Source organism: Callospermophilus lateralis, chromosome 3 (assembly GCF_048772815.1).
Source record: "Callospermophilus lateralis isolate mCalLat2 chromosome 3, mCalLat2.hap1, whole genome shotgun sequence".
In the NCBI taxonomy this organism is placed as follows: Eukaryota; Metazoa; Chordata; class Mammalia; order Rodentia; family Sciuridae; genus Callospermophilus; species Callospermophilus lateralis.
This window is the reverse complement of record NC_135307.1, coordinates 83,999,447-84,015,116: the sequence shown is the minus strand read 5'-3', so window position 1 is coordinate 84,015,116 and position 15,670 is coordinate 83,999,447. Positions and strand designations below refer to the sequence as shown.

The window sequence follows — 15,670 nt, the reverse complement described above, 5'->3', positions numbered from 1 at the left end:
TTGCCTGATAAGGGGTCTGAACAGACGGGAACTAATTTGAAGGTGCCAAAAGGCACTGCCCCTGGTATACAAGGATAGCAGGACATCAAAAGAAAGGGTTAAAAAATATTTCAGTCTTTTAAACCCAGTGCTGGCACTTCCAGCACTGTTTCTCAGCCTGGTTCCAGGCAGCTGCAGATCATCTCACTGTGGGTCAAGTAAACCAGCTCTAAACTGGGGGTGGTGGTGGTGGTGGTGTGCAGAAGAATTGCCTGAGCTGTAAAAAAAAAAGGGGGGCCAAAGTGAACCTGGCCTCTCCCCTGCCTTCCAGCCCCTTTTGACCCTGGAGGAGGGCATAGATGCTGCTGGCCACAAAAGTGTGGCAGTAAGTTCAAACACTGCCAGTTTATGATTTAAGGACAGGAATAATCTCTCCCTTAAAAATCTTACAGGACACCCCATTTAGCCAGGGGATATTCATCACTGAGGCAGAGCAATTCTTGCTACAACAGTATTCCCATCAAACTAAATGTCCTGGGAAACTGGCAGAATAAATAACTGCTCCCAGCAAAGAAAAAGACAAAAACTAAGCCCACCCAGTGTATTTCAGGCAGCCTCTGCAAAGGGTTCTTCGTGAAAGCCTAAAGAAAGAATGGAAAGGGCCTCCTCCATTGTATATAAATATGTCTAGTATAAGAAAAAGGCCCAAAGGAGCCTCTGGGTACAATCGACAGTGGGTACAACTGAAAGTTGATGGCATCATGATAACGATAACAGAGACAGGTCAGGGTCAAAAATATCCTGTGCCCCAACCCCTTGAATGCCACCTGGGAGAGAAACAGTTAAGACACAGTTTTTGTATAATCCAGATTATCTGATCCCTCACCTAGGATGAAATTTGTTGTGTAAATTAAATGAACTGTAAGGAAATAATAAAGGGAGACAGAAAGACAAGGTGCAAAGACAGGAAAGTGGCTCCCTGTCCAAGTGGCCATGTTTATTTATATCAATAGGTTACATTAGGTCATTAGTACCATAACTATATTATTGTTTAGAGTATCAGTAAGGTTGCTTATTCTGCAGTTACGTTTCACAGTTACAAAATGCAACATCAGGAGCTTTGTGCAGCTCTCAAGAAAGTCCATTGTCTACAGTGACTGTTAAGTTGGTAGATCTAGAAGCACTGGAGCTTGGTGAAACATTTCAGTTATCTAGCAAGCAAGTTCCTTTATTCCCAGGAGTTACATGCCTAAGATGAAGGTGAAAACTGATAAAACTCTTTTTTTTAATGTTTATTTTTAAAATTGTAGTTGGACACAATGCCTTTATTTATTTATTTGTATGTGGTGCTGAAGATCCAACCCAGGGCCTCACATGTGCTAGGCGAGCACTCTACTGCTGAGCCACTATCCCAGCCCTGATAAAATTCTTAACACAGAGCTTCCTCATGAAGAACATTATTACAGTGGCCAGGCATCCCATGTCTTTGACATGGAAGTTTCCCAGCAGCCAGGCATTCTGTACCTTTGCACAGAAACTTGCTAGCCACCAAGCATGCCACAATCACAAAGAGTATCAGAGACCCAATCCCAAACACAGAACTCCTACAATGCACAAAAAACATCTATAAGGATTATTTTAGAATAAGAATTTAGGAAAAGGTTGAAAACTAAAAAAGAAAATAAAGTTATAGGAATTGAAATATATATTTAGTATGGAAAATTAGAAGGTAAAAGAAATAGTTTTGGATGAGAAAGTATGTTGTCTGGTAAAGCAATATTTTGAGGCAAAAGTCCAAGATGAAAGAGGACAAAACTAAGGATGTAAACAAGTTGTGGATGTTTAAGTAAGTTGCAGAAGGTTTATGGAAGGTAAATCTCAAAAAGTTTGTGTTTGTGATTAAATTGACTATAATCAGCACAGTCAGAATTATTTGAAGTTTTTTAATGTAATGATATGAAACAAAGTCTGAAACATTGATCTGCTCTTATCTATCAAGATAATTTTCTTGTATTTGTTAGGTTTTATTATTTGGGGATACTAAGTCTTAAAGGAATTAGGGTTTGTATCTGTTTTAAAGTCATAAATGATTACTTTGTAACTGGTTAAACAAACAACTGTTACTCAGGTTATAACAATATAGTTGACACTCCCAATATATGTGACTAGGTATATGTATGCATCTGAGAACTATATCTGTCTAAGCCTTATCTAAGTGTCATGTAAAAGTTTATAAAATGAAAGTTTATGTAAGTTTACCAGCAAGATAAGCAATAAGTGCTGTCTTATACATTGTATTTGACATAGAAAGGTGACACTGTCATTTGAAGACGTGTCTTATATCTATTTGCTTTAACTAAGTCAATTTCTGATCATTAACACTATTTCTTAAATGTATACAAGATTTAAGGCTATCCTTTTATTTTATTTTATTTTTTTACCCATGCAAATCTGTGATTATTGTTACTGTACACTCTGGATTCTAAATTGTACATTAAGTTAAAACTTCTTTAAATGTAAAGCTGGGAGGGCGCTTAACCAAGTTGGTGTTCTCCAATCTAAAATTATTTGTTGCAAAAGTTTTAGATTTATATAGAAATAACAAATTTGGTTGGTATTTATTCATGTCATTTGATGTTTTATAGCTGGATAAATTAACCAGTTGTCAATAAGTTTTATATACAATTTTGTGTTATTCTTCACACTGGACTTAAATGCATTTTTGAAAGATAATAAGGAGAGCCTTATCTGTTTAAAGGTAACAGTGTAAAACATGGAAACGTTCTGCCACTTTTTCCACAAAAAGAAAGTTAAAAGCTCTCTTAGTCTTTTTTTTTTTTTTTTTTTTGATTCATGTTTCAAATGTAATGTTGTATTTTTATTTGGGAAGAGCTCTATCTTACCTCAGATAAGGCTCTGTCTCCTAACTTACTCCATGTTAGAATGGCTCCAAAATAGGCTACACTTTAGTTCATTTAAAGTTGTGTTCAAAAGATTGATTTTTGTTGTAATGATTAGTGTGATCTGAAACAAGGGATATAATATCTAACTAAGTAAGGTTCAAGATCATAAAAGTCATTTTTCTTGGTTTATAGCTATTACACAAACTGAATATGTTTTTGCTCTGTTAACTTCATTTTGTATTTTCCTTTGTGAACTTATAACTGTTGCCTGTTAGTGTTTCACAGAGGTGCTATTTCTAAAAAAGAAAGAAAGAAAAACAAAAATAAAAGCAAAACGAAACCAAAAAAAAAAAAACACACCAACCTGGGTTAATTTGAGATAATAAACTATCACCTACAGGACAGATAGTATCTATGCTGATTTCCAGGACTAATACTAACCCCAATTAAATGAAAGGGGTAACAGTAAAATTATAGATATTGAAATTATAACTTATTACTTTATCTTTAAGACTGGTGAAACTGGCTTGCTGGCTGTTTAAAACCAAAAACTTGGAGATCAAAGTCAAGGAAGTAAAAGAGCCAAGGAAAAAGCAGCCAACATTTTTGGTCCTTGCCCTCTAATGTGAGCCAAGTCCCAAAGAATGATGGGACCCCCTCTGGGACCTGCAACTTTGGTGAGTCACTTGATCTGCTGATCAGGGACATCAATAGGACCCTAGAGAACAGGAAGCCAACCAGTGCATATTCTGCAAAGAGGAGGGTCATCGAGAGGAAAATGTCCCTGGTGCTTCCAAAAGAAGCCATGTATGGTCAGCAGGACCCTGCCCCATCCTGGCAAATAATACCACTGGTAAAGGAAACCTAAAGCAACCAAGAGGCTTGGCCCAAGTCCTCAAGAGTGATCTCTGAGGACTCTCAGCTGACTTTTTAGATAGGAAGAAGTCAGTTTTGACAAACATGGTCTTAAAACACCTGGCAGGAGAGTATAGCCTAAGCACAGTCCTATGGGACATTTAAAAGAAAAAACAATTTCTTTAAGTGTAACTTAAGATGTACACTTGTGTCAGCCTTCCCAAAAGTAATTAAAGCTGTAGGGTAGAAAGGAAAGGTTCTTGTGTGAGAGTGCCTAATAATAAGGATCACAATGGACTCTAGAGTCACAAGTTTGTCCTGAGTTAATTTGAGCCCGATCTCATTAGCTTACAAATCTTCCTATCTTCCTGCATTCATAAACTTGATCTGTTTTTCACAGATATGATTACGAGTTACCATTTTTTCAGAGACTAGCTTAAATACTAATTGCTTTTTTGCTAATTGTTTATGAAAAAAGTAATGCTATGCTGTCTTAGCATGATCATTGCCCTATGTATGCTTTGTCCAGTCAACAGCCATTATGGACCTCTGAACTGCTCTGATGCTGAATACCCATAACTGTCCAAACCCCACCTAATAGAGAAAAAAGACCTTGGCTTTGCTCCCTTTCAGCAGGAAGCAGCTTGGAGATGTCATTGTCCATTTTTCCATATAAATGAAATGTAGAAATGGACAGTGGGGAAATTTAACAATTGTCCACTTTATGTTTTGAGTATAGCCCTTGCTGCTCTGTCACTGAGACTTATTTTTAAAACGGACATATTTCTTTCTCTTCCTCTCTCCCTGCTCTTCCCTAATCTCTACCCTGTCCTAACCTCAGGGGAAACAGAAGTAATTTTCTTTCCCATCGTAGGCAGATTTATCTGTCCTTGAGTACACCCCCGTCCATAGGAATGAAGTAATCCATACTTTGGGGCTGGTACCAGAAGATCTCAGAAATGACTATCTCCCAAATTAACAAGTAGATTACAACTCCAAGAGAGAACACATGGAATGCAGTCTTTGATTAACCTCTTTAAATGCCCCCTATTCCTATTGATGGGCAGAATCAAAGCCTTTGGGACAGGAGTCTCCTGGTCTCCTGTGTTTCTCCTTTTCTCCTTTGCTAGCAAAGTAATAAACCTTCTTTTTCCTTTTTTTTTTTTTTTAAAAAATCATTTAATCATCTAGTCACCAGCAATTATTTTTATACCCAGCTATCAATAACTCTGATTATTAATCTTTTCAATCTATACTCACTTGTTAGTTTAGTTTATAACTCTTGGAATGGTGACCCTTAGAAATTAATTTCCTTGGGGCTGGGGATGTGGCTCAAGCGGTAGCGTGCTCACCTGGCATGCGTGCGGCCCGGGTTCGATCCTCAGCACCACATACAAACAAAGATGTTGTGTCCACCGATAACTAAAAAATAAATATTAAAAAAATTCTCTCTCTCTCTCTCTCTCTCTCTCTCTCTCTAAAAAAAAGAAATTAATTTCCTGTCTTACAGAATATTTATATCAGCCTATTATGTCAATGACCATCAAATGTTATAAAAAGTTAACAACATGATACAAAATAATACAAGTTAACTATAAAGAAAAATCCCATATATTTTAAAAGATATATAATTTTACAGCCCAGTGTGATGGGACTGCTAATCCCAGTGATTTGGGAGGCTGAGGCAGAAGGATTGCAAGCTGGAAATCAGCCTCAGCAACTTAATGAGTCTTTTTGTTTATCAAAATTAAAAATTAAAAAGTGCTGATGCTGTGGTTTGGTGGTAAAATGCCCCTGGATTTAATCCCCAGTACAAAAACAAAATGTATAATTTCATGGAAACAATGAAAGTAATGTTGATGAACTGCAAAAATCACTTTTTAAGTCATTATTCAATATAAAACAATCTGGCAGTGTTTATTTAACAACTGGAAAAGAAAAATTAGAAAGCACAAGGATCACTAAATAGAGAATGTGATTATCAAACACTTTTAGTGATATCTTTAGAAAAACCAAGTGAAAAAAAAAAACTTCCAATGTGTTCCAGCTGACAACACAGGACAACAGGAGTGTGAAAGAATGAGTAGGATTTTCTGTATCACAATTTTATTAGGAAAATTAGAACAACAACAACAAAAATCAATACTTGATTCATTCTTCTTGATTCTAAGAAGAACTGAATTGAAATATTTCATTACTAATACAATAAAATGCATTTGCTTCATCATCATCATTGTCATCATCAGCATTTTGTTGTACTGGGAATCTAACCCAGGTCTCTGCACACAAGTGTTCTACCACTGTTCTACCACTCCCCAGACCCTTTTATTATTATTTTTGAAACAGGGCCTTGTTCAGTTGCTGAGGTTATTCTCAAACTTGTGATCCTCTTGCCTCAACCTCCTGAATATCTGGGATTACAGGTGTGGGACATTGCACCTGGCTATCATAATTTTTACTTTATTTTAGAAATAATTAAAAAACAATCCCTTTGGGACTATTGATTGTCAAATTATGGTTTCGGGTTTTTAAGCAGATTCACTGGTAGATGCTTTTGCAGGAAGCAGTCAACGTGTGTAATGAAGTGATCCACTTTCCTTGTCTGTTTTGTCTTCCTCAACTCTCCACCTCTCTTTTGGCTCCTTGTTTTCTCTATTTCTGCCCTTGCTATTCTTGGTTTTATTCCATCTTTTCCATTATCATTTCTTCTTTGGTGAAGTCACAGCACCTAGAAAACCAGATGAGCGAGTCTCTTTCCTCAAATGTTGGTTGACCTGTGGACTTCTTCCAAATTTCACTTTATTATATATTATGGAAAAATAAATGTATAAATATGAGCTACTTTCCTTACTTCTAACATTGTTAACCAAGTACACGTTTCTGACAGCTGCTTTGTTTTCACTTAATCTAAGAAAAGAGAAAATTCACCACGGTAATTATTAGCTAGCCTCTCTTGAGGAGAAGCTGGGTGGAAAGTTATAGATTTCTGAGTAGGGGAAAGTGCTTTCAGAGAAAGGGTTTGATTTTTTTTTTTTTAAGGAGAACATCACAGGATCCCTTTGGAGAAGCAACCTCTACTTCTGTACATGCTAAATTCTCAATAACTATTTGTATATCAGCTAATTGACAAGTAAGAATCTAATTCTAGGACTGGGTGTTTCATTGTCAATTCACATCTAGAGTCAAGTCATAAAACATCCAGGAGACAGTGCACACTCTTACTGCCTTGGGTGCTGAGGTTATTTTAGTCGCTATATAGATCAGTGCTCTTCAACTAAACAGGGAGCTTTAAATTCTGATGCTCAGGTCACACCGCAGACCATACTTTTGGAGTGGCAATGAGCATTAGTATTTATAAAGCTTCCTTGGTGATTTCACTGTGTAGCCAGATTTGAAACACCATCTTTAGGATGATACCTTTGGGTACTTTCCTTCAGGTAGACCCTTCATGGCTTTTGGGTCTCAAATAATCCTTTTAACTTTCTATAGCAAACAGCAATACAGGTTGATATAATTCTGATGGGCAGGTGTTATGCTTTGGATCTGGAATTTGCCCAAAAGGCTCTTGTGTTGAAGGCTCAATCCTCAGTGCAGCAATGTTAGAGGCTTTGGGGAAGTGATTGGGTTATGTGGGCCCCAACCTCCTTGATATCAATCAATTGATGGATTCACAGTTGAATGGACTAGTGGGAAGTGGTAAGAAATGGTGTATCTTATATGCGATTGTATCTTATGCTGGACCCCTTTCTTTCTTTTTTCTCTTTCTGTTTTCTGATAGCTGCCATGAGAAGATCAGCCTCTTCTGCCATACCCTTCTTCTATGATGTTCTGCCACACCTCAGGCCCACAGCCATGGAGGCAGCTGACCATGGGCTGAGACCTCTAAAACTGTAAGCCCAAATAAATCTTTCCACCTTCAAGTTGTCTTTCTCAGGTTTTTGTCACATTGATGAAAAGCTAATCAACACAAGAGGTTCACACTCACAATTGGCAAAAGCAGAGATTATGGCAAAGCAGAGATCTCAGCGTGAATGCTGTCATTCATCTAACTGAGCACCAGGGTCAGGAGAAGGAAAGCTCCCCAACCAAGGAAAGCCTTTATCGTGTGCACACATCTCAAGCAGAACTGCCATGACTCCTGATCTTCTTTTAAGCAGACAACAGCCTTTTTAAAGGGGCCATGGCTCAGAGATTAACTGAGGCGACATCCCTCGTGTGATTGTTCTCTTTCTCCTAGAATCAGGTTCTCTCTTCCTAAGATGTGAAGGATAAAATACCTCTCTGGTCTTCTTCCCTAAAACCCTCATTTTGGGGGGGGGGGTGTGTTAGGCAACACAAAGCATTCTCAAAACATCACTCCTACCCTCAACTATGGTTAAATATGAACCTATGAAGCAAATCAAGTGTTCAAAGCTTCTGCTCTGGCAAGAAGCCTACAATTTATACAGTGCACATTGCAAAAAACATTCACTAGGATGTAATGTAAACATTGACTTACAAGCTTCGGTGTGCTCAGTGTTTGTGTTGTATAAGTAGCTTGTTGAAACTGAAGGGGAAAGAGATTTATCATCTTACTTATACAAGTCAGGCAATGTTCTGTGGGGAAGAGGGATTTCAGGGGCTCTCTAAGAGGGGAAGAGCAGGTATTTGATCTTAATATGAAGTGAAATCAAACAAGAGGATAATATTCGGAGAAAAGAGATTAATCTAACCAGGAAAGCCAAATCAATGTACTAAGAGATGGTATAGAATTGTAAACTACATTTTGTGCCACACCAAGCAGAATATAGTTGCAAACTCTCTTGTGGATGTTTATTTAAGAAAAATTATTATTATTATTATTTGGTACCAGGGATTGAACTCTGGGGCACTCAACCACTGAGCCACATTCTCAGCCCTGTTTTGTATTTTATTTAGAGACAGGGTCTCACTGAGTTGCTTAGCGCCTTAAAGTTGCTGAGGCTGGCTTTGAAATCACTATCCTCCTGCCTCAGCTGCCCTCGCCACTGGGATTACAGGAGTGTGCCACTGCGCCCACCTAAGAAAATATTTTGACATTCTAATAAATCTAGTTAATATACTTTGAGTCTTAGCATACATAGAACATATTATTTCTCAGGACAATTCTATATGGTAATCTATTTTACTCATTTTACAGATGAGGCATTGAAAAGTTATGCAACTTGCCCAGTGTCACACAGCTAATCAAGAGCAAAGCCAGAATATCAAATTAGTTTGGTTCTAGATTCCATGAGCATTAAGTTGACTTTATTCTGTTGAGCATAATTACTGAAATTTATTTGTTTTACTTTCTTACAACCAAAATAAAATCTTGTGGATTGAGTCTCTTCATTCTACCGGGTTCATTTGAGATGAAAGATAATTACTAATGCCATCTTCTGATGTTTATTCTGCTGATCTGATATAATGAATGGAGAAATTCAAGCAGAACATCAGAATATCAATTAATTGATTTACTCACAGTATTTATTTTCCTAAACTGAAAATTAGAGTCAGCTATTTAATGATTTTTTAAAAATAAAATGAGAGAATTAATAATTGTTAGGTAACCCCAATTTGCTTAATATCTTAATATCTAAATCAAATTCAGAAATTTTAAAGAGGAAAATTTGCATGAATAACAGAGAAGACTACAATAGTGTGCAGAAGGTAGGAAACATACAAATTGATGGTAGATCCTCATGTACCTTTTTTTGGTCCTGGGGATTGAACCCAGGAGTGCTTGACCACTGAGTCATCACATACCACACTTATTTTATTTTTTGAGACAGGGTCTCTCTAAGTTGCTTAGGACCTTGCCAAGTTGCTGAGGCTATCCTTGAACTTTTGATCCTTCTGCCTCCGTCTCCCTAGCTGCTGGGATTGCATCTGGTTGTTCCTTTAGGCTTCTGCTGTCAGTTCAGACATCTGCCAGCACCTAGCCTCCATTTTTATTCAGCATTTTCACTTTTCCATGCGATGCTTTTTGAATGTATGTTATCTCTATCATTCTTTCTAGTCAATATCATGTTGGAGATTGGCCCTAAAGGAAACAAAACAAAACAATCAAAAATCCAAGTGGGTGTCAAGTATTCCTGTCTGCTCCTCCCAGCTAATGGATGGCACCGTGGAAATCAGAGGTGACAATTTTGTGCTATGGTTTCTGCCCTATTATGATGCAGAAAATGCTACTTGCCTGTTGAGTGGTTGATGAACCTCAGGTGAAAGTTATTGCAAGTAAGAGCCACAGGGCTGTATTGTTTTAACTCGATCCCCTGTTGAATTGGAAGCCCAGTCCAAGGAGAAGAGCAATGATTTTTATCTTGAAAGGGTTTAACAGTTGTTTTTCCAAACCTGAAAAGAAGAACACTCAGGGCCTTTCTCTGCCTGAGCTTTTGGTTGGGGCAAAGAGGCTTGAAGTTCTAATTTTCAGTCTGTATCTCCAAGGTAATGTCTAGAAATCAATTTTCTGCTTGTCCTCTTGTTTAGTCAAGGGGAGAAATTTGCTGCTCATGAAGGCTGGAGGGCCTGACACCACTTCAAGAGAGCTCTCTAGGATCATGGGTTAAGGTATCTTCCACATAATCCCGCCCTCCTCACGCTGCCGAGAGCCTCAACCTTGACCTAGAGGGAATTTCCTTTCTGGAGGAGAGCAGGGAAATTCTGTTTCCATGTTAACAGAGGGAGGTCTCCTCCTGTCACTGACTGCCGCTGTTAGCTCTGTAGGCTCTGGGAGCCCAATTATGTGTGGAAGCATTTAAAAAAAAAAAAAAAAAGAGTCAGTGTTCAAACCAGCATGCAAGACACAGACACCAATCCGCCAACAAATAACGAAATATGTTGGTGTGTTGGTGCAACACATATGTGGCTTGGAAGATTACCTTTCAAAGTGGACTTACTGTGCAATCGGAAATGAGCTGAGACCCCTATTTCTATACCTTTCCTGCTTGGATGGTCTGGATGCCATCGGCACAGGCAGCAGAGAAAATAACAGCAGGGTTAACTGTTCAGGCAAGTGTAATAATAGTCTTTAACAGAAGAAGAGTAATTACCTTTGTCTAGTTTTTCCTGCTGTAAAATGTAATAAAATAGAGACCAGTGTCTACTGCTGATGTGCGCCATGCTTCTCTTCTAAAATACACGCTGATGACTCTGAAACACCCTTTGATCGCAAGCTAAATTCACATCTTAATTTTGAAAAATCCATTACTGTTGGGTAGATTCCCTGAATGCCTTTGACAGCTTTCAGGCCCGTGCTATTAGGCGAGAAATCTCAAAGCCATGAGATTTACAGCCTTGGAGATCACAGAGCACGAGTGGGTGGAGTCCCATCCCCCATCCATTCCCCAGCATCACCGTGACAGGAGGTATCTGTGTAGCAGAAGGAAGAGCTTGAGAGGGGTGGCTTCATTTGGAAATAGAAGCCCCTGTTAGCAGCCGGAAGCAGTGGTGCTGAAAAGCAATCGCTAGTGTCAAGAACTTTCTTAGCTAAGCAGTGCAGCTGGTGGCAATAAATAGCATTCTAATAAAGGAGGATGTTCAATCCATGGCATAGGCGCACCCTGTTTCAACTACCCAATGTAATTTATGAGGCTTCATATGTCTGAAATGGATTCCCCCCATATATTTATAAATGAAAATGCAAAGATTTCAATAGGAAGAAAAGATCTGCATTTTAAATCAAAGTAAAATGGGAAGATCAATGAGAAGTGCACTGCTTTTTTTAAGTACACTATGATACATAACATTTTAAAGATGCTTGGGGTGTCACATTGTACAACTACTTCCATTTCGAAAAAAGATGGATGCTATTTTCTACGATAGTGAATGCTGTATTTATGGCAAGAGGTCTTAGAACACTCTGCCTCTTCCCAGAAGCTGCAAAAAGGAATATGCTTACGTTGACTATCTTGGACCTTCCTTTCGAAGACATGAGCACATGTTCTCACATAAGCCATTAATGAAACCCAGTCAATTTCACATAATCCTTAAAATGGTTCTGAAGGCACTGTTGAAAATGAGGAACCAGAAAAAGCCATGTGTATTATTAGTAAGGCTTAAACGCAGGGCTCATCTGACCTCTTAACTCATTGACTCTGCATGAGTCAATAAGTTATTAGTTTTGACATAACCAGTGGTTTATTTTACCATCTACTGCTGTTCTTTGTTACGTGTTCTATTCATACCACATGTTATTGCTCTTTATAATTACTGTGGAACATAGCAATTGCACAGACTGTATCACATCCCACTGGGATAAACATTGTGGATGAGGGACCAGAAGAACTTGCCTTTGACTTAAAGTTTATTCCTACTGCTTTCTTTACATGAGAAAGATTTTTCACTGATGCCATTCACAAAACCAACTCTATGTTTTAATGACTATGGAGTCACTTTGAATAGCACTTTATCCAGGAACTCCAAATGCCAATTTGTTTTCTACTGTGAGGTGTGTGTTCAGGCTTAGGAAATGAATAGCTGGTTAATCTTTTAAGCTATTACTCAAGATAAAAATCTGCCGAAGCTGAAAGCAAAATACAGCATTTACACTGCTGTTCTTTGGAATTAATTTTCCATACTGTGCCTCTATAGCTGCTTATGAATATCACATTTCTGCTTTGGGAAAGAAGGTATGGTAAGCTCAGATGTCAATGAGTCCCAATATTTTTTTTTATCATTTTATTGACTTTGAAATGAATTGCTTATTGATAGAAGAGCTGAATTTCCCCTCTCTTCATGATGGAAGCATTAAAATTGGTAGTGTTACCCCATAAGGACATGCTAAATGAATATTATTTTTATGTGTCTTAATTTTAAGTGCAAACGTAGATTAAATAAGAACAGAAATATTTCAAAGTATCGTATCATAAAGCCAAGAATGACTACAGAGTGATGTGAAAGTTTTGACATGTTCTACTCAGTGAAGGGAAAAACACTTGAGATAATTAAAAGGTATAGAGCTACAAGAAGGATTTTTGCTTGACGGTGTTCCCTAAACTGTTCCAAACCAGATGGTTTCAGAGATATTATATATGAAACTGATAAAGATTTGAATCCAGTGGCTTCTGGGGAATTCTAGGCAGATGCCATCAGGATGTGCTTAAAAAGTTAAACAGCAGTAATGAATTCCCTTAAATGTCTCTTAAAATGCATATGGATTCTCCAAGTCCATACTTTGATTTTGTGTGCAGGGCTGAGAGCTGTAAGTCAAAACAGAGGAATGGAGATTACTCAAGATTTTAAATCACTTGCATGCATGTTCTTTCTCTAAGTCAGCAACAGGGAAAATCTGAAAGTGTGTCTTACTTTTCAAGGAAGCATACATGAGCATATGGTGAACATTAGTTATCTTTAAAAACAATAAGTTTTGGTCGTGGCTGAATCTTGCCTCCCCCGACCCCATCTCCATCAGAAGTCATTACCTCAGCACTGAACTAACTTGACACACGTGTACAGCATTAAAGGAAGTGGTGACAGAAACTTCTCAGTCATTGTCCTACACAGTAGGGACTAAAACACACCTTTGCTGTTGATTGTAGGTGGGACTTGGTCAGTTTTAAGTGCAGAAGTGAAGTTATGAGTGGTACCACTTTCACCCTCACATATGTGAGTTTCACCGTGTGATGAGGTCTAGAATCATCTGAACTTCCTTTTGAGAAATAGGACTTGGAAGTTTTCTTGGCATAGTCTTCCATTGATAATCTTCAATGTTCTCATTTGTTTTTGCTAATAAAAAATTGTATTTACACCAGCATTCAGAATGTCAACAAAACAGCTGTAACTTTTTTTTTTTTTTTTTGCAATTACAGAGTGGAATTCAGTTAACAGAACAACAATCATTTTATATAAGCTTCACCAGAGACAACTGAAGATATTACTATCCCCATATATATAACTACTTTGTGCTCTGCACCAACAAAAACCTGCTTTAAATTTCCATGCCATTTTACAATTCACATACTGCACCAGGCAAGTTAGTGGCTATTGAAAAAATATCACCAGGACAGGGTTATCTAAAGACACATTTGCTAGTGTGTTAACTATACAAAAAAAAAAAAAAAGACACTGTAGTATAAAAACAAAAACCACACAGCCTTACATTTCAATTTTTCTTTAAAAGGAGTGAATTGTGCACAGGAGTGTTAAATGCTTTATAGATAAAAAAAAAAAAAAAAAACCTGCCCTAGAAACAATTTATTCATCACCATCTTCTTCCTCATCATCTTCATCTTCCTCATCTTCCTCCTCTTCCTTCTTTTTCTTGCTTTTTTTCAGCCTTGACAGCCCCCCTTTTTGAACCATCGGGTCTTTTTTCCTTTAGCTCAGTAGACAGCAATATCCTATTTATGTTTCCTTCATCGTGGCAGCTTTCTTTATCATCTGCAGCAGTGGGATTCCACCTCCCAGTTTCTTTGCAACATCACCAATGCATTGGCCGGGATGTTGTCCTTGGATTTTTAGGTGATACTCAGAACAGAACAAGAAGGTTGTCGGGGGCCTCTTGGGTGCATTGGGATTCTTGAACTTCTTTTTTGTTTCCCCTTTAGGAGGGGTATAGGTTTTCAATCTCTTTCATAACGGGCCTTGTCCTACTTTGCCATGGCTTCAAATTTTTCTTTCTCTTTAGCAAACATGGTCTTCCATCTCTGAGCACTTCTTAGAAAGCTCTGAGAAGTTGACTGAAGCATCTGGGTGCTTCTTCTTGTGCTCCTCCCAGCAAGCTTGCACAAAGAATGCCGAGGGTGATTTATCTATCTATCTATCTATCTATCTATCTATCTATCTATCTTTCTATCTATCTTTCTATCTATCTATCTATCTATTTTGCCTCTGGGCTTCTTAGGAGCTCCTTTACCCATGTTTAGTTGTTTTTCCTCAGTGAGGCACACAGTTGTCCAGTGCCTATCCGGGTCTCACTTGCCCCTTGCTGGCTCTATGGATCTCAATGTACTGCAATGGCTGTGGGAGCAGGAGACAGACGCCAGTGTTCTCATTTTTAATAGGAGAAATGTATTTCTACTGCTAATGAAATTCTTGCAGTAGTGAAGGAGGTAACAATGAAAAATGTTGACGTTCATACGCATCTGTGACAATGATTCCCATACCTGGGTGAGCACACCTGACTTCTCTCTTGAACTCGGGATTTACATTTTTTATCTATGTCCACTTGTCCCAGTGATTCTTCCAGCTTGATGTGTACCATTTGGCTCTTTTCTCCATTCTCAGGGACAGGGAATGCTGGGTTTTTATCTTTACTCCTTGGGCACTGTGAATATTGCACTGAGGTGATATCTCTCTTTGCTCTGGCCGTTAAGAAATTCCAAACCAAATCTGTCTCATATCAAGTGATTGTATAAGTCATGCAGCATGCATTTTGGGTGCCAAATTTAAATCTTGATTTCAATTACTTCTCTTTACTTCCATTTTCTCATTTATTTTATTTTTTAAACTGTTGTAAACGTTTGTCCCTGCAAAGCACCCCCAAATCCATTGGTACAAAAAGAGGAACATAAATAATCTAAACAGTTAAATGACATCGTCTTACCCATCTTCTCTTCTGCACTTGATGCTGTGAAGTATTTAGGGAGTTCTCCTTCTCCTCAACTACTGTTAGTAGTTTATATTTCCTAAAGCCACTCCTTATTTTCCTGCTTAATTGCTATTGCCTTGATTGGGGGAGACACTTTTTAGATTCCTTTTAATAAATTCCATGAACATGGTTATCCCCTTTCTGCTTATAAATATAAATTATTACGTCTTTGCTTAAAAGCTTTTAATTGACTTTATATTTCCCATAGGATAACACCTAAATTTCTGCCACGGTGCAGAAAGCTGATCAGTACCTGGCCCCATATATTCTTCCAGGCTTTTTCTCTGCTCCTCCTCATAACGCCATGCACCTGTCACCTGCTAACTCTGAACCGTCAATAATG

General features: G+C 38.0%; 1 pseudogene; it reads right to left on the bottom strand.

The window, feature by feature from the left end:
* LOC143641533 (uncharacterized) overlaps positions 1-14,596 on the bottom strand; it is a 46,958-nt pseudogene extending 32,362 nt beyond the window's left edge.
* Between the last annotated feature and the right edge of the window lie 1,074 nt (positions 14,597-15,670).